Below are 8,565 nucleotides of genomic sequence, written 5' to 3'. Positions count from 1 at the left end.
TTGAAATGATGTTAAATAACTGTTTAAGAATATACATTTTTGAAAGAATATGGTGTAACTTAGAATAAGATATTTTACTAGCACTTTTTACATTTTTTTAATTAATTATTTATTTACTTATTTATTTATTATTATTATTATTATTTTCTCTACACTTTTTGGAAAGTGTGGCGCACATACCTTTTATTTATTTATTATTATTTTCCCCAACAGACATCATACGAAAGAAAACTTCATTTCAACGCCCCTAAGCTTTTTCCAATTTTCATTTTGGTATATATACTTTACCCCATGAACAAGGTTGGCCCATATTCCACCACAAAGGCAAATATTCTTTTCCGCATGGAATAAACTTTTTGGGATCCGTCCATTAGACATGCTTTACCTAACTTCGACCTCTTCCAAATATTACATCGAATCTTTTTGACGCATAATTTAGAATCTAATTTTTGTGATTTAATTTAACTCAAATACATTATTGAAACTCAAAAACTTGAGTCGAAATGAAATATCAAGATGAAATAATTCATGATATCAAATACACATTTGAAACTTTGTAGGATCAAAACCTTTAGCGGTCTTATTAATGATTGCATTTCTTCATCCATTAACTTGTCTTTAATTGGATTAATGCCTTTTCAAATAAAAATCTATTAACTCTTCAGTTGGACAAGTGACTTGGGACAAAATTCCTTTATTTAAACGATTGTTTACTATTTACATACAACTTTTGTGCTTGTCTTGGATTTTCACATTCAAATTGGTTAGGTAACACTCAAGATTGTCACCATCAAATCTTATCTGCAATTTCGAAGAAAAGAACAAATGTAGCATTGTTCGACCAAAAGAGCATGAACAACAATTAGGGCCCGTATGATAGAATTTATTTGGAAATAATGAGTTATGAAATTGTATTTTTTAGGAAATGTGGTTAAAGTATGAAAACTTTATTGGTTTATGTGTAGAATATTTTATTGTTTAAATAGGTGGTGGAGAATGATCTTGTAACAAACAATTTAAATTTTTAAAGAATGACAAACTAGGGCTTAATAAACTTGTACTATCGATGTTTACAAAAGATGGACCAGGAAATAACCCAGGAAAGAAAATAAAGGATTAAGGATTAAAAGTTGAATTGGATTAAAACAGTGGTTAAAAGAGATAAATAAATAAATAATTTTTGTTCTTTCAAAAAATAAAATTTGGAAATGCTAAAACTGGTAGTTTTTCTATGGTTGGGAATTTGATTTTCAATTTTTACGATCGATCGACCAGCCCATTCAATTTGATTCTTACAACATTGTTGACTTATTTAGGTCATAATTGAACAATTTGTATAATTCAAAATGTAGTTTTTAGAATAACCTTTCATAATCAATCAAACCAAGTGCCATCTAAATCATTGTTGCATAGCTCACAAGGCAATTATAAAGGAGAACAAACAATTAGTTGTTTCTTGTTCCATCAGGCTTTAACTAGAAAAAGTAATTTATATTAATATGATAAGATGCCACTTTCTCCTATAATATCCAAAATATTACATATTTTCCTTTTTAATCTTTAATTTAAGCAATTAGTTGTTGAAGGTTGTTTTCTCTTGACCTTTTCGTAGATGTACTAGATGTTTATTTATTTATTTTCAGACAAACCATGCTAGGCCTATCCACCTTTTCACATCTCTATACGGTAACAAGACTTGAAATTTCTTTCATTTTCTCTTATAATTTTTGAAATATTTGAATTTTTTTCTCTTCAATTTTAATTTAATCGAATCCTTCTTGAAGGATTTGAGCCTCTTGATCTTTTCTGTGGATCTTTAAACTTTTTTGGATGGCATTGCTGAATGTATGCAAAGATTGGCTGAGCAACCCAGTTTGCACCTTTAGATGACGATGAGAACTTAAAATTAGAACCTTTAATATTTCGATCAATCACCTCACAATAAAAATTCATTAGAGATGAATTAGTTCTTCCCATGGAGGTTACATGGTCTAATGAAACTCTATTGACCAAATCTTACAATTGCATTTTCAATTCCTTCAACTATGCTATAACAATTTTGGAAGGTGCCTAGGAATCATCCCTGGAATCAAGTCGATGGTGAACTCAATCTCCTTGTTTGGGGATAATCATGGGAGGTTTTTAAGAAAGGCATTAGGAAAATCTCTTACAATTGATATATTTTCGAGTTTTAGGTTAGTGACTTATGTATGAATCACATGGGGCAAATATGCATGATAGCCTTTTTAAACAACTTTCTAGTATCAAATGTAGATATTATAAAAAATGGCAAGAATCTATGTTCTCCATTAAGAATAAGATCAAACTCTCATGGCTTTCTAAAGTCAATTTCTTTGGCAAATGGTCAACTAAAGCACAATTTGCAACTAAGATATTCAAGCTCAAAATAATATCAAAGTCAAGGAAAATAACTCAAGAAATCCTAACTACATAAAGTAAAGTTACGATAATTGAAAGATCCCACAAGCAAGTTCATAAAACTCGATTTATTTTGATTTTTCCTGATGATTTAGTATTGCGTTCCATATATCCAGGCTTTGATACTACTGAAATGTTCATAAACAAACAAACGGGCAATTAATCTTAGAAAACCAAGTGCAAAAACAAAAATTTAAAGAAATATTGGGTCTAATCCCTAGAATTTCAGTGACAATTTTTAACGCATAATCCCCTATTGAACATCCATGAAAGTGAATTAATGCTCATTTGCACTATAACTGTTAAAACAACAATTAAGGCTACAAAATGTTCGATACATTTTCCATTGACGGTTGCATAATTTGAGAATTTTTCGACTCTCCAATCCAATTTTCTATACATTTTCATTTGATGGGATTTCGTCTGTGTGGAGAGGTGGTGTGGTGGGAGAACAAGAAAAGAAAATCATGGGAATTTTGGCACAATCAAAGGAGGAAAATAATGCCATCAAACTCATCAAAGCACTTTCAATATTTCTCATACCCGTTTGCTTTTATTTTATTTCCCAATGTTTTACTTATTTTTTCTACTACCTTCTTTCGTTTTTTCTTTTAATTTTCCGGATATTTTCTAATTTTTCTTTTTGCATAATCGGATTTTCATGGTTATTTTTATCAAATAATAAAAAAAAAAATCTTTTTTCTCCTTTTCAATTTATTTAGTCGTCATCCGAGTTGCTAAAAAAAAAATTAATATTTTTTCGTTTTTTAATGTAACATAGAAATAAGGTATTTTACTAGCACTTTTTACCCTTTCTTTTTTCCTTTTTCATTCTTTTTTTAGGAAAAAAATGTTTCCTCCACACTTTTTTTAAAGTATAGCGCGCACACCTTTTATTTTTTGAATTTCCCAACTAGGGCTGGACATGATTCGATTCAGTTTCAGTTTTAACGAGAACCGAATCAGATCTGAAATTTTCGGATATTTAGCAAGTGCAACCGTCAGGTCCAAATTTAATTATGGAACTGTTCAGGTTCGGTTCCATTTGGTTCGGTTTGGCTCCTAAGTTCAATATTATAATTAAATTTTTTTAATATTTATAAAGCTACATTAATTCAACTAATGATATATTCAATATTAACTTTTACAAAATAACGTAATCTAATCTTATGTGTCTTTTGCGTCTTTCTTTGTTGAGTTTTTCATAATTTTGATTGTTAAAATCACATGAAGAGAAAAATAACGAGCTCACAATAATTAAGAGAGGGTTGTCAAGCTTCATTTCGATTTCTTCAGAACTGTAAAAACGACACTACAATAGAGTAACATATTTGAATAAAACTTAGGTCAATTTGATTTAGTCGACTTTGTACTGAAAATTAGAAATAGAAAAATCATATTTTTGGGTTTGAGCTAAATTAACTAGTTAGCAAATTTATTTAGAAAAATAAAATAATTTAGCATATTTAAAATAAATTAATTAAAAAAATAGGGAGATTCGATTCTTAATTTAGAATAGAAAATCGAACCAAACTCGTCGATTCTCGATTCAGATACCCATTCAGGTATTTAACTTAAAAAGAACCACTCGATTCAGTTCGGTTCGATTCGGTTCGGTTCAGTTCGGTTCGGGAGTTTTATCCAATTCTATTTCCAACACACTTCAAATGAAATGCTTCGATGCCCTTGAGCCTTTTTCCAATTTTCATTTTGGTCTATATACTTTGCCCGATTAACAAGGTTGGCCCATATTCCACCACAAAGGCAAATATTCTTTACCCAATTGAATAAACTTTTTGGGATCCATGCAATAGACATGCTATACCGAACTTTGACGTATTTCAAATATTACATCGAATCTTTTTCAAGACGTAATTTAGAATCTAATTTTTGTGATTTAACTCAACTCAAATATACCATTGAAACTCAAACACTCAAGTTGAGATGAAATAATTCATGATATCACATATACTTTTGAATAGGGATGGCAATTTGAACCGTTAAAATCGAAAATCGTGATTAATCGAACCAAATGGGGCCAAAAAAATCGAACCGATGGTGCAATGGGGTGGATATGGTTTTGATTTTAATGAACTGGTTCGTGGTGGTGCGGGTATGATATTTACGCCGTCGAACCGATTACTTGCTAAAAAAAAAAACGCACAATTGAATTGATTATTGGGCTTTACACAACTTTTCTTTCCAACCCAAAACAAAATCCCCCCATTACATCTTAGATACTTGATTCAGTCGGCCAGCTCACTTACCATTAGCTCATAATAATAGCATTAGTATGACAATATATAAATGCAAACACTACTCTCCACAAACCACAAACTCACGCACGACTCCACTGCCTCCACGGTCCAAGTCATCGTCGCCTCCGAAAATTTGTTACAATTGTTAGCCATTTTATTACTGCTGATCATGTAAAAACAGAGTTCGATGTTTTTCTGTACGAGCAAGTATTGCCAGGGATGAAAGGTTTTGATTTATTGACATGGTGGAAAGTAAATTCAATAAAATATCCGATTTTATAGAAGGTTGCAAGAGATTTATTAGCCATTCCAGTATCTACTATGGCATTCGAGTCAGCGTTTAGTACAAATATGGTAGATTTGTGAGTCCATATAGAAATAGGCTTCACCCGAAGGCTCTAGAAACTTTCATGTGTGCTTGGGATTAGTTTTGGACTGATATTCATAATAGGATTTATTGTTTTATATTTGTTATTTATACACTTCCTTTTATTGTTAATTTTTTTCTATTGTGTGCAGAAAATTCTACTCATCCATCATACTTTAGAGCTTATGCAACGTTTAGCGAGAAAGAAGCAGACGAAGAGGTACATTTTTTTATTTAAATCTCAGTTAAGACCATTCTGAAATATGTAGTATCATTGTATTTTTTACTTACATTTCTTATTTACTATATGGGAATCAACTTTGAGAGTTGATTTATGCTAATAGAACTTGTGGAGAAGAAAGTAATTTCGATGCACAACAATTAAGAATGAAGGAAAAGTTTAGTATTGTTATATTTATAATATTGTTTGTTAAATTTGTATTTTGCAATTGAAAATTTGGATAATGTTTGCATTTTCGCTTGGAATATTATTTGATAATGTTTGTATTTTCGTTTGGAATATTGTGTTTTTGTTTTCATTGACTTTTTTCATAAATTATTTTATATCAATTTGACGGATGAACCTATAAAAAATAATTTATTTTCGTAATTATTAACCGAACCGAACCGAGATACAAACCGAACTGAACCGATTTACGTGGTTATGGCGCGATTATGGTATGGTCAAAAAATTGGTGGTGCGGTTATAATTTTGGTCGAACCGATCCAAAATCGAACCTTGCCAACCCTACTTTTGAAACTCTGTAGGATCGAAACCTTTTATTTTAGTCATTTTATTTTACGAATCATTTTAGTGTTTGCATTTCTTCTTCCATTATCTTGACTTCAATTGGATTAATATCTTTTCAAATAAAAATCTCATAAATCTTCAGCTAGACAGATGACTTGGGATAAAATTTCTTTATTAAACAATTATTTACTATTTACACATATAACTTTTGTACTTATCTTGGATTTTCACAAACAAATTGGTTAGACAACACTCAAGATTGTCACCATCAAATCTAATCTGCAATTCCGAAGCAAAGAATAAGCTTTCATTTATTCTCATTAAATTTATAATTCATTTTTCTCTCTCCTCTTATTAAACACACATCTTTATTGATCACTTTTATTAAAGGCTTAACACGTGTAAAATTTAACAGATTAAAAGTCTGTTTGGGAGTGATTTTTTCACCGTTATTTTACTATTCCAGCCTTCATATTTGACTTCTTCTCTCACAGGTGACCCCACTTTTTTTTCTAACGGTCAAAAAATCAATTCTCAAAATCACTCCCAAACAAGCTCTAAAGAATAAAGACAGTGAGACAGATTCCTGTTCCTATGTATGCTATCTGATACAATATTGCACCCATCCAATTAAAAGTTTAAACGGTTAGGAAAAAAACATGCACGAAGTGGTTGGTAGTTGGTACATATCATGCTGGCTGTAACCCTTTTTGATACATTTTGAGTAACTCTTCTGGACCAAATTCATTAATTTAGGAAGATAAATATCAAAATAATTTGTATTTGCATTCATCAAAGGTTTAGGAAACAATGGATTGACTGAATATCATAAAATTTAATGTGAATGAAGCATGCAATTTACGAGTGTGCGTTGCTCTTTTATTAAAATGTTCTCCATGCTAAACTGGCATTGTAAATTAGGGCGTTAAAATGAATTTAAAAAATTTCTAACTTTGCTTGCTTTGACGCACCGCACTTGAATCGGGTCAAGCTAGGCCCTTGTTTGATAGCCTTTAAATTTAAACTCTTTTTTCAACATACTTATTTTTAACTACACATTTACACAATAAAATATTCTGTACATAAACCCAAAACTTTTCCATACTTTTTAACCATACATTCTAAAAATTTACTATTCAAAACATTATTTTTGATAAATAATCACCACCAAACATGGGCTAGATCTAATGTTTGTATTTGGAGCAAAACACACACTACACTTTTTAGTATGTGTCCTGTTACTATGGATAGGATATGTGGAAAAGGAAAACCACCACAAAGCACTTATTTATAGCCCATACATGCTTTGAAACCCTAATGAACTTATTACCATGATGCAGGCCATTTATAACTCAAATTAGGTAAAAGGCTTATAGCACTATATTAATTATGGAGCTACCTTGAGGACCCAATTAAGCCCTTGTTTGAGCCACATTATTTCAAGAGGAATATATTTTTGAATAGTATATTGATGAGAAATATGTGGTTTAAAAATAAGAAAAAGTTTTGAATTTGCGTGTAATATTATTTTATTGAAGAGTGTGTAGTTGAAATGATATCAAATTACTGTTTAAAAATGTATTGTTTGAAAGAATGTGGATCAAACACACTCTAAATATATAACTTATGTTTTGAGCTTCTTCTTTTCTTTTTCTTCTTTTCTTTTTCTTTTATTTTCTCTTTCATTTTTCTCTATTTTTTTAGGGTAAAACAAGACACAAGGAAAATATATTCAAGGAAGTAGGGAGACTTTGGGAAAATCAAGTTCAAGCCTTAAATATCTTCAAAAATCCAACAAAAGGGGGTTGTATCTTTAATCTTGTATTTTCTTCATTAATTTTTTCTATTTGCAATGTATTGTATAAAATATTCTCCTTTTTTATCATTTATACAAAATAGGCTAAATTTTTGTGTTGTGATTTATGGTAGTAGTTTAACCTAACTTTAATTAATTTCTCTATTTGCTTTTTGATACTAAAATTCTTATTCCCATGTGTATCTACGATTGTATATCTTACATTTTTATTTATGTGGCTAGTGAATGATTATTTTCAGTGATTTGTTCATCATTTGAGAAAAGATTGTGCATTTTCAATCAAATAATAGAAATCCTGAATTCTTATAGGGAATAGAGATATATTCATAATCCTAGGTGATCCAATGAACTATTTTCACAAAAATTTAATGTGATTGCTTGATTTTAATCCATACCCTCACCTTCTCCAGCCACACTTCAATCGAAGATGATGTCGTCGCTCCGGCAGCAATTCCAGCACTGTTTCGCCACTGAATGGTTCATTCTTCGGCGACACTCACTTCGAGCATTGGTTTCACCATCTCCTGTCAATTTTAACATGTTTGGGTTGCATGTGTACATATGAACATAGCCCCCATTTTACTGCTTTTATCTCTATTCGGACCTGGGCTTTGGATAAATGTTGAATAATTTTTGAAGGAATGGAGAATCAAAGTGACACGTTATTTATGAACTGTAGGTTATGTGGGCGTGTTAAAAGGGTTGGGGTCTAATATCCCCATGTTTGCTTGAAGGTTGACGTTGATAGTATGAGTAGATCTACAAAGTGATTTTAAAGTTCAATCTTGTAGTGTTGAAAAGAGGAATGGATCCTTTTGTCTCGTAATATTCCATTAATTAGCCTTTGTGTTGATCATAAAATGAGATAAGCTTTTGTGTTAATTAGCCAATATTAAGATAAGCTTTTCTGTTGATCAGAAAATGATAGATTGCG

Source organism: Olea europaea, chromosome 3 (genome assembly GCF_002742605.1).
Source record: "Olea europaea var. sylvestris chromosome 3, O_europaea_v1, whole genome shotgun sequence".
In the NCBI taxonomy this organism is placed as follows: Eukaryota; Viridiplantae; Streptophyta; class Magnoliopsida; order Lamiales; family Oleaceae; genus Olea; species Olea europaea.
This window is presented reverse-complemented; position numbering follows the sequence as displayed.